Raw genomic sequence first — 12407 nt, forward strand, 5'->3', positions numbered from 1 at the left:
GGCTGGAGTGCAGTGGTGTGATCATGACTCCCTGCAGCCTTGACCTCCCTGTGATCCTCCCACCTCAGTGATCCCTGAGTGATCAGGGAGCCAGCTCAGCAATCCTCCCACCTCAGCCTCACAGAGTAGCTGGGACTTTTGTACTTTTTGCAGAGACAGGGTTTTGTCATGTTGGCGAGGCTGGTCTTGAACTCCGGAGTTCAAGCAATCCTCCTGCCTGGGCCTCCTAAAGTACTGGGATTACAGGCATGAGCCACCACACCTGGCCTCCCTTTTTTTTTCACACCTGTGTTTGCTCAAACTTGCCAACAACTGGATTTTAATGTGAGAAAAAATGGCGGAAGAGCTCAGGAAACCAAGAACAGGAGGGGACTCGATTACTGTTACCAGGTAGGTTAGATCGCAAGAGGGGAGTCCTGAAGCAGATTTCTGCTCCCCTGAAATCCAGAACAGGGGAATACCATTTACCCAAGCCAAAAAGCTGTGAGTCACCCACAGGTTTCCATTGCCTTCCCTCTTCCCCCCAAATCAAATAGGGCATCAATTTATTTAATTTTATCCCCCAAACATCTTTCATTTATATATAACCTGTCAAGCCTCCCATTTCACCCGCCCAGGGCCAGAGCCTCCTAAGCAGTCTCTCTGCCTCCAGGCTTTTCCCTTACATACTTGCTGACTGCAGCCAGAAGGATCTGGAAACCTAAATCAATCAAGACTGTCCCTGTCAGGGGCTTCCTGCCACCTATGGGACAGCCTTAACCTAAATGCAGGGCCCTTGTGATTTGTCCGCAACTCACTTATCCGGCCTTCTTGTAAGATTCTCCTTTATAACTTTCACATCGAGTTTCTTGAAAGCCCTATTAGTGCCAGCTGACTGCAATGAAGAGGTGGGTAAAAGAAGTATCATCTTCATTACCTGGTTCCAGCTATGAACCAAACTGTCCCCCTTAAATTTTGTATATCGAAGTCCTAAACCCCCATGTGACTACATTTGAAAACAAGGCCTATAAGGAGGTAACAAAGGTTAAGTGAGGGCGTGAGAGGAAGGCCCTAGTCCCAGAGAGCCGATGTCCTTAGAAGAGAAAAAGACAGCAGTGCTTTCTCTTTCTGCCATGTGAAGACACAGCAAGAAGACTGCCATCTGCAAAGCAGGAAGACAGCCCTCACCAGAACTGCCCCTGCCAGACCTGCATTTGAGGCTTCTGCCCCAAGAAGTGTGAGAAAATTAATTTCTTTTTTTTATGCCACCTGGTCTGTGATATCTCTTATAGCAGCCGGAGCAGACTAGGGCAAGGGCATACCCTGAAACAGTCTGTGAAAACCTTGACATCTCTTTGAAGTCTTTTTAAAAATTTACTTATCTATATTTACTTTTTTAGAGATGGGGTCTTGCTCTGTTACCCAGGCTGGAGTGCAGTCAGTGGGGCAATCATGGCTCACTGCAACCTGGAACTCCTGGGCTCAGGTGAATCTCCCACCTCAGCCTCCCAGGTAGCTGGGACTACAGGTGTGCACCACCACGCCTGGCTGCCTTTTTTTTTTTTTTTTTTTTTTTGTAGGCACAGGGTCTCACTATGTTGCCCAGGCTGATCTCAAACTCCTGGCTTCAAGTGATCCTCCTACCTCAGCCTCCCAACATGCTAGGAAGTCTTTTGTTTTAGAATAAGTTTTGATATTCTTGCATCCTGCCTCATAATAGACTTACTGGCTTTAATATAAATGTATTATTTCCAATCACACATACAGTAAATCAAGCCACAGTGACCCGCTGACTTCTAGTATCCCCAGCCCACCATGCCTCACCACAGGGAATTTAAAATCCAATTTCGGAGTTCACCTCAGTCATTTCCACTTCAAGGCTTTTGGATACTCTGCTCTTTGCTGGAAAATTCTCCCCCGATCCCTTTTGTTCATTTGGTGAACGCTTTAAAATGAAAACTCCAATGATCACTTCCTCTTTTAAGATGCTCCTAGCCCCACACCTCAATGCAGAGCTGACATCTTCCTTTATGTGCTCATTGTGCCTTTTGCAGATGCACAGCCCTTTATTACTTGCCCATACGTCTATATGTTTACATGTATATGATGGCTACTGAATTGTAAGCTCTCGGAGGGCAGGCAGGAGGTCTGATTTATGAATGAATCCCCAGAGCCTAGCAGAGGGCCAAGCAGAAAGTATATGCTTGGTAATTGTTGAAGAATAAATGAATGAATGAGTGAGTGAATGAATGAATGAATCACAAAGCAACTTAAATTAAAGCAGAATAATTTTTCTAGGATGTATCTGGGAATAGCAATAAAATGTTGAAATACAGACAGTCCCTGATTTAAGATATTTAGACTTAGGATTTTTCAACTTTACAGTAGTACAAAAAATGATACAAAGTCAGTGGAAAGTGGTATGATACTCTCTCATGATCATGAGGGTAGACAACCGATACTCTACAGTGAACTGTGTTGCCAATTTTGTTCAGCTGTAGGCTAACATAAGTGTTCTGAGCACATTTAAAGTAGCGAGGCTAAGCTACAATGTTCAGTTGGTTAGGTGTATTAAATGCATTTTTAGGTTATGATATTTTCAACTTACAATGGGTTTATTGAGGTGTAACCCCATTGGAAATTGTGGAGCATCTGAATCCCCAAAGATTGACAGCAAAATCTCCATGGCTGCAGCCACCCCACTGCCTTAAATAGGACTGAGGATTGGTTAGAGGGTCTCCTGAGATTTCTCCATCTCGTTTTGTGTGAGCCTGTTCTTCAAAAACCTTACTGCGTCTCTTGTTGATCCCCACCCCTCACTCCCTCTGAGCGCTCTCTCACTTAGTTGAGTCCTGAAGTAGCTAATGCTTGGACTATCACATTTATTTCTTAATTAGGCCACCTGCCTAAAAGCCCCTCTCTCTTCTTTGAGTCTACATATCACCTACTGATTGCTCACCCCACCCAAAATCCTACCCAAACCCTCCACGTATCTGAAGAACATGGCCTAAGGTATTTAAGCTCTTTCTGTTTCTAACCTTAAGTTACCTTTCAACAATAGTCAAAATATGTGAATTGGCAACAGGGCTGTAGGTATTCACAGGAGGGAATACAATGGACAAAACTCCCTGTCCCCAAGACCTCACACTCATCCTCCAGCTTATCTGCCCTGTCTCCCTTCTCCATCTTCCCAAGCTTCTCCCTCATCAGAACACAGCTCCTCATTCCCATCTCCTTGCCTTTGCTTCCACTACTGTCTGTCCTGGAATGTCACCTGAGCCACACTTACCTGAATCTCAGTCAAAGCTTCTGTCTATGAAGACTTTTATCCATACCTCAGCCCACAGTGATCTTTCTTGCCTTCCTCCTCAGAACTCTTGAGATACTGACTCAGCCTCCATACACTTGCGTGGATGCATGTTAGGTGGTTTTGTGTGGAAATGCGTGTGTGTGTGTGTGTGTGTGTGTGTGTGTGTGTGTGTGTGTGTGGTTCCCACCACTCAAATGTAAACTCTCTGTCTCCTCTGCATCTTTCTCAGCTCTTGGCACCTGAAGCTGAATCAATATGACAGGGCAGGGAACGAGACTGGCAGCGAGCAGCTCTGCAGGACTCTCCCTGACCTCCTTGGCTTCATTTCTCACTGCCCCAGATGTCCACTTCTGTCTGTCACTCCGTCTGTCTGGCTCCTGTCAGCTGAAGCACTCACGACAACCTGTCAGGCTGGTGTAATGCCCCGCACCAGGGCACAGCAGGGGGAGAAGGATCCCAAGTCTTGAAGATTTCACAGGATAGCCATTTTCCTTGAAGCCTGATAGAACCAGTCAGAATCCTCTTCCTTTCTTGGCTGCTTTAGAATAGAAACTGTGTATATACTCAGGGGAATATTCTAACCAGTGGGAGATTCTCATTTTCTTTCTGAAGGACAAGGACGTTACAGTAAAGAGGAAAAATAAGGCAGAGAAAGGACCTCCAAAGAGCCAGGATGTCCTCTCAGGCACTCCATTACATGCACAAGGGCCAGGGAGCCCACAGCTTGCATGGCCACTGAAATGGAGTCACAGCATAGTTCTCAGCAACATCCTGCCCAGAGGGTTGCACTGGCATGGTTGGACAGAGCCTGCTCAAAACATGCATGTGGTGAGTAGTCCCTCCTTCAGAGTGGCCTTCACGGCCACCACCATTTCTTGCTGTCTCCAGCCATTCCTATTGCCATCTGCCAAAAGGGAAGAAAGAGAGGTTGTTCACAGATATCATCACTTGCCCAGCAACTCAAACTCCACACCAAGTAAGACAGCCAAGACAGCGCCTGCCCTGGGACTGAATTAAAGAGAAGAATTTAAGGGGAAAAAAAAAAAAATTCTTTCAAAAAAAAAAAAAAAAAAGATAAAAGCGAAATATGCTTAGTGCTATATCTGTCTCTTATACACATCTAGATGTGTATAAGAAACAGCTGTATCCCCAAAGATTGACAGCAAAATCTCCATGGCTGCAGCCACCCCACTGCCTTAAATAGGACTGAGGATTGGTTAGAGGGTCTCCTGAGATTTCTCCATCTCGTTTTGTGTGAGCCTGTTCTTCAAAAACCTTACTGCGTCTCTTGTTGATCCCCACCCCTCACTCCCTCTGAGCGCTCTCTCACTTAGTTGAGTCCTGAAGTAGCTAATGCTTGGACTATCACATTTATTTCTTAATTAGGCCACCTGCCTAAAAGCCCCTCTCTCTTCTATGAGTCTACATATCACCTACTGATTGCTCACCCCACCCAAAATCCTACCCAAACCCTCCACGTATCTGAAAAACATGGCCTAAGGTATTTAAGCTCTTTCTGTTTCTAACCTTAAGTTACCTTTCAGCAATAGTCAAAATATGTGAATTGGCAACAGGGCTGTAGGTATTCACAGGAGGGAATACAATGGACAAAACTCCCTGTCCCCAAGACCTCACACTCATCCTCCAGCTTATCTGCCCTGTCTCCCTTCTCCATCTTCCCAAGCTTCTCCCTCATCAGAACACAGCTCCTCATTCCCATCTCCTTGCCTTTGCTTCCACTACTGTCTGTCCTGGAATGTCACCTGAGCCACACTTACCTGAATCTCAGTCAAAGCTTCTGTCTATGAAGACTTTTATCCATACCTCAGCCCACAGTGATCTTTCTTGCCTTCCTCCTCAGAACTCTTGAGATACTGACTCAGCCTCCATACACTTGCGTGGATGCATGTTAGGTGGTTTTGTGTGGAAATGCGTGTGTGTGTGTGTGTGTGTGTGTGTGTGTGTGTGTGTGTGTGTGGTTCCCACCACTCAAATGTAAACTCTCTGTCTCCTCTGCATCTTTCTCAGCTCTTGGCACCTGAAGCTGAATCAATATGACAGGGCAGGGAACGAGACTGGCAGCGAGCAGCTCTGCAGGACTCTCCCTGACCTCCTTGGCTTCATTTCTCACTGCCCCAGATGTCCACTTCTGTCTGTCACTCCGTCTGTCTGGCTCCTGTCAGCTGAAGCACTCACGACAACCTGTCAGGCTGGTGTAATGCCCCGCACCAGGGCACAGCAGGGGGAGAAGGATCCCAAGTCTTGAAGATTTCACAGGATAGCCATTTTCCTTGAAGCCTGATAGAACCAGTCAGAATCCTCTTCCTTTCTTGGCTGCTTTAGAATAGAAACTGTGTATATACTCAGGGGAATATTCTAACCAGTGGGAGATTCTCATTTTCTTTCTGAAGGACAAGGACGTTACAGTAAAGAGGAAAAATAAGGCAGAGAAAGGACCTCCAAAGAGCCAGGATGTCCTCTCAGGCACTCCATTACATGCACAAGGGCCAGGGAGCCCACAGCTTGCATGGCCACTGAAATGGAGTCACAGCATAGTTCTCAGCAACATCCTGCCCAGAGGGTTGCACTGGCATGGTTGGACAGAGCCTGCTCAAAACATGCATGTGGTGAGTAGTCCCTCCTTCAGAGTGGCCTTCACGGCCACCACCATTTCTTGCTGTCTCCAGCCATTCCTATTGCCATCTGCCAAAAGGGAAGAAAGAGAGGTTGTTCACAGATATCATCACTTGCCCAGCAACTCAAACTCCACACCAAGTAAGACAGCCAAGACAGCGCCTGCCCTGGGACTGAATTAAAGAGAAGAATTTAAGGGGAAAAAAAAAAAAATTCTCCTAGATGGCAAGACCCACAATGCTCTGGGGCCACATCTAATTAACTTACAGCCTCTGATGTCAACAGCTTCCAAGGCTGGTGTAGTGCATTCGCAAACACATTCCAGAAGAGTCAGCATGATCTGGTGTTGACACAGGCCCATAACTGTCAGAGGCAGTAGTTTCCAATTTATGGATGCCGTAAAGCTTTGGCAATATGATTGCTACAATGTGTGGTGTGTTTTTGACAATAAGCAGGAGGTAGGGGGTTGGGGAGTATCGGTTCCACATTTGACTATGGATGTGGGCTCATAAGGGAAAACGTGTAGTGATTTCTGCAGTTGCAAAGCAGCTACAATAATGACTCCAAACAATGAGCCTAGGAATGTTATGTAGTTCTTTACTAGCAAACTCTGGACTTCTACATCAGCTCAAAGGTACATTAGTTATTCAACAAACATGCATTACCACCTACCCCATGCCAGGCACATAGTGCAGAATAAGTGCAGAGTACAGTGGGAGCGGAAGAAATGGATGGTAGGTTTACCTCCAAAGGATTCAGTAAATGCCAGGTCTCCTTACTTCAAGAACCCTCCTAAGAAGAACCATGATGGAAGGAAAAAAGAAGGAGAAGGGAAATGAACACAGCTGCCATCAGCCTTTGCTTCTATCCTGACAAGATGTGTGTGTCCTTAGACGCAGGTGTGTGAAACTTGTTCATGTGGGCAGCAATAGAAGGAGTGACTTTTTCATGGTCTAAGACCCAGATATAATACTAGACTTGATTATTGACCAAAATAAAACGTCACCAAAACATTCTTCATTTGTTATCACTTACTGGCCTCAAGGCCAACATTTGGGTGTACTCAAAGTCTGGAGCTCAAGAGTCTAAATAATACAGTCCCAAGCTAGAGCATAAGAGTGTATGTGTGTGTGTGTGTGTGTGTATGTGTGTGTGCTCATGTATATGTGCATGCATATGCCTAAATGCTGGTCTGAAACCCTCTAAATGGATTCCTTATGGTTCTCGAAAGCAGAGGCAGCTAGGTCATTAGAATCCATGCAACCAGCAGATATTTACTAACCACCTACAGGGTGCCAAGTATGGTGCTAAAACGGAGGGGCTAAGGGACAAACTGTGTGGCTCTCAGAAGTTAGTGCATTTTTGCTTAAGAACAGAGAGTGGATAACATATTAGATTCCTATTCACATACTCATTGTTAGGCAATTCCAACTAGGAAAGACTTTTATCTTAAAAAATAAAAAAGGTTGCCACTACACATCTATTAGAATGGCTGAAATGAAAAACGCTGACAATGTCAAATACTAGCAAGGATGTGGAGCAAAAGGAACTCTTCCTTATCACCAGTGAGAATGCAAAATGGTACAGAAACTTTGGAAATCAGTTTGGTGGTTTCTTACAAAACTAAACATACTCTTATCATATGACCCAGCAATAGTGCTCTTTAGTATTTACCCAAAAAAGTTGAAAACTTATGCCACAGAAAAACCTGCTTGTAGATGTCTATAGCAGCTTTATTCAGAATTGCCAAAACTTGGAAGCAACCAAAATGACCTTCAATAAGTGAACAGATAAACTGTGGCATGTCTAGACAATGGAATATTAGTGCAAAAAAAAAATGAGCTATCAAGCCATGAAAAGACATGGAGGAACCTTAGATGTATATTATTAAGTCAAAGAAGACAATCTAAAGAGGCTATATATTGTACAAGTCCAACGATATGACATTTTGGATAGAGCAAAATCATGAAGGCAGTAAAAAGATTGTGGTTTTCAGGGGTCTAGGGAGAGAGAGGAATGAATAAGCAAAGCATAGAGGATTTTTAGGAGAATAAAATTATTCTGTACAATACTATGATGGTGAATACATGTTGTCTTAGTTCATTTTGTGCTACTGCAACAAAATATCTGAGTCTGGGTAATTTATAAATGACAGAAATTTATTTCCCACAGTTCTGGAGGCTGGGAAGTCCAAGGTGCCTACATCAGGTGTCTGGTTAGGACCATCTTGCTGAATCTTCCAGAGGTGAGTAAAGCTATTTCCTCATATGGCAGAAGAGCAGGAGACAGATTATTCTTCCCAAAGGCCCATTTTCTAAAAGAATCCATTCAGGAAAGTGGAGGCCTCATGACCTAAACACCTCACATTAGGCCTCATCTCCCCACACTGTTGCACTGGAGATTAAGTTTCCAACACCTAATTTTTGGAGGGGACAAACACACTCAAACCATAGCATATGTCATTATGTATTTGTCGAAACTCATAGAAAGCACAACACTAATGTAAACTATGGGCTTTTATTGATAATGATGTATCATTGTTGGTTCATGAGACTAAGGACTGTTACAAATTTATCACTGAGGTGCCAGATGTTAATGGTGGGGGAGGAAGTATATGAGAACTCTGTACTTTATGTTCAACTTTGCTGTAAACCTAAGCTTGCTCTGAAAAATAAACTCCATTTAATAAATAAATGAATGAATAAATAAATGCATAAATAAATAAATGACAAAAAATGGCATTCCAATCTGTGGGCAGTTGTAGAAAGAAATCAATAGATCTGATGATTAAATTACTCAGTTAGGGCCCTGAGCAGATTTCTTAGGTTCTTTTTCACATGAGAATATCTTACATTTTTATGCTGACGTTGTTCATCCTGTAAGTCCATACCTGTGTTCAGAACTGGAATAGTTTCATACTTGGAGCTTTCTGGATGACTCCAAAGATCCTGTCTCCAGCCCCAGTGTGCTAACACTTTCAAACCTGGAACCAGACAAGGTGAGCACAGAGAACTGGTGCATGAGAAGTTGTTGAAGGCAGGCACTCTTAGTGTTTGGTGAACATGAGGAATGATGTTGAAGAGTGAGAATGCTTTTTTTAAACAATTTTTGAAACAGGGTCTCACTCTGTTGCCGAGGGTGGTGTACAGTGGTGTGATCTCAGCTTACTGCAACTACCGCCTCCTGGGCTCAAGTGATCCTGCCACTGGCACACACCACCATGCTTGGCTAATTTTTAAATACTTTTTGTAGAGATGAGGTCCCATGCTATTGCTCAGGCTGGTCTCAAACTCTAGAGCTCAAATGATCCTGCCACCTCAGCCTCCCAAAGTGCTAGGATTACAGATGCAAGCCACCACACCCAGCGAAGTGAGAATGCTAAACCAATCATAGTAACATGACTCTGATATATATATATTTTTAAAGAAACTTACCAAAAGTGCATAATGGATGGTCCCAATTCTGCTAAATAGTCCATTTGATCATAGATGAAAGATTAGAAAGACATGCCAATTGTTAACAGCAATTGTCTCACGAAGACAGCTCATCTGTGATTCTTATGTTTTGTTTTGTGCATCTTGATGTTTCAAATTTTCTCCAATAAATATGTATTTTTTAAAACCAAGATTGAGAGAGAGAGAGACAAAATATGAGAGACAATGATTGTCCATCAACAGAGTAGTCACTGAGAGTTCTGGGTTTATCAAGATGAGAAATGACCAGCAGGAAAACCCCACATCAGACCCAGAGGGAGCTTCTGAAGAAGGACTGGGGTATAGTTGGGTTTATTTTATTTTATTTTTACTTTTACACATATATATATAGTCGTTTATATATATATAGTTGTTTTTGAGCCAAAGTCTGACTCTGTAGCCCAGGCTGGAGTGTAGTGGCATGATCTCAGCTCATTGCAGCCTCCATCTCCTGGGTTCAAGCCATCCTCCTCCTCAGCCTCCTGAGTAGCTGGGACTATAGGCGCACAGCACCACACCCGGCTACGTTTTGTATTTTTTGTAGAGACAGAGTTTTTCCATATTGCCCAGGCTGGTCTTGAGCTCCTGGGTTGAAGTGATCCTCCTATCTTGGTCTCCCAAAGTGCTGAGATTATAGGCATGAGCCACAGCACCCAGCTAGTTGGGTTTAAAATAAAAACTGCACGTAAGAAGACAAATCTATATGTGTTGTTTGTAAGTCAACTACATGGGCCATAGCAGTAAGGACTTACCTAGTTCTTGTTGACTCTCAGGAGAAGGGCATCAAAAGAGTACAAAGTATTTGAATATGGTAGGTTTTCCCATCAAGGCCCAACCTCTTCATGATGGAAGAAAAGGCTATTTCTAAAGCTATAAAGGCTAAGAATGACCGTGGATATAGTCCCCAAACAGATACAAATAATAAACCTGGCGTCATTAGCCAAAGGGTTTAAATCTTAATAGGTTGAGAGTAGGGAGGTCGGGGGAGGAGACAGAAATTAAATAAACCTGAACCACAGCCAGGATCAAAATCTAACACCTTCTACTTGATGTGATGGCTCTTCCAGGAACCTGTTAACACCTCATAACTACAGCTGAGGCCCACAAAAGAAACCACTCAACAGGGGAAACACACAGCAATCCACACACCCAAAAGTGATCACGGCCTTCAGCGCAGAACAGATCATTCTTCCTACAGAGGCTCAGCAGTGAACAAGCAAGGAAACTGGGGCATTTATTTAATGTTTCTCAAACTCTTGGGTGTGGGCTGCTTGTTCAAGTCCTCAGTTTCGTGGAAATGCACATTTTTTTTTTGTATTTCAGCAAAGGGATCCTATTTATTTGACATGTGAGGTAGTGGTTTTCTGGATCCCATCTTGTGGTCTGGATGAGAACTTGAGAATGGGCTGTGAGTTTCCACCAGGAGTTGGATCCACTAAAGTGCTGCCACCCTAGATCCTGCTAACGTGGTGAGACACATTCTGAGTCAGGGTCACTGCTGACATCAGGCCTTTCACATTCAAAAGGTCCGTCGAAGGTCAGATCAGTAAGGTCATGCAGGTGTTGCTCCCATCCTGGCCTTTTTTAAAACAAAGACTAGAGTTTAAAAATTCCCAGAAGTTGAATAAATTCACAGATAGCATAGGTTAGAGAAGGAGGTGTGTGACTGGGCATGTATTTAATAATAGCCTTTGTGGGAGATTTTTATGATATATGAATAACTTTGATAATCACATCTCGTTCATTCTTTACCAGAAAGGCAAATGGTAACATTGCCACTCCTATTTTACATGAAGACACTGAGTCTCAGAGAGAATGACTTGCCTAGGATGGTAAGCTAGTAAGTGACAGAGCTGGGATTTGAACCCAGATCTTCTCACTCAGTTGATGTGCCTCCCCTAGGGGAAAGTACTACAATCCTACAGCTACAAAGGAACTTCCAAGCAGGGCCTGGGAATGGAAGCCTGAAGTGACTAACAGCCTTTTCAGGATAGGGATCACATCCTGTTTATTGTGTGTCTCATCACATATGAGACAAATGAGGAACAAAGGAGGAAAGGGGGTTGTGATGAGTACTGCACTCAACAGAATGCAGTGCCTACCCACAGACTGATGGCTTGGCATGAATCAACATCATTCCCATGATGGGCTCTATCAGAAGGCGAAGCAATGAAACATCTTAGACCACCTTCAAGGACAGATGCAGAATAGAAACTGCAGCTGTGAGCATATGGGATCCTCCCTCCTCATCCTTTGAGGACTTTCAGAAACATTAGGCCACTTCTGAGGTCAGAGCTTGGGCAAGTAAAAAGGAGGGAGGGAGACTTCAGCCATTGAATATAGAAGGTGATATTTAAATTACCTTTGCTTTTAAAGATAGAATCATCCCTATTTTTGCACTTATCAATCTGTAGTAGTCATCTTTTCAAATCAGTAAATATATAGATATATATCACCACGGTTAATAGCTGCATTGTTCTCCACAGTATAGCAGAGCACAATAATTTACTTAACTGATATCCCATTGATGGGCATTTATGTTGTTTCCTACTTGTTGCTGTTATAACAATGTTGCTGTGTATATCCTTGCAAAGACAGATTTTCTGAACTTAATAAACAGCGTCAGATGGTCAGAAGAGGAAAGGTGACTTCCAGCTGGGGAAGGAGAATTGAGGCAGGCTTCACAGCACATATGGAATGTTAGCTGGACTGAAGGCTGGGTAGAGAATGTGAGATAAGGATTAGGGAGAAAGGCAATCAAGGTGGCCGGGTGCAGTGACTCATGCCTGTAATCCCAGCACTTTGGGAGGCTGAGGCAGGTGGATCACCTGAGATCAGGAGTTCCAGACCAGCCTGACCAATATAGTGAAACCCCATCTCTACTAAAAATATAAAAATTAGCCAGGCGTGGTGGTGTGTGCCTGTAGTCCCAGCTACTCAGGAGTCTGAGACAGGAGAATTGCTTGAACCCAGGAGGTGGAGGTTGCAGTGAGCTGAGATCGCACCACTGC

Source organism: Mandrillus leucophaeus, unplaced genomic scaffold, assembly GCF_000951045.1.
Source record: "Mandrillus leucophaeus isolate KB7577 unplaced genomic scaffold, Mleu.le_1.0 Scaffold40, whole genome shotgun sequence".
NCBI classification, from domain to species: Eukaryota; Metazoa; Chordata; class Mammalia; order Primates; family Cercopithecidae; genus Mandrillus; species Mandrillus leucophaeus.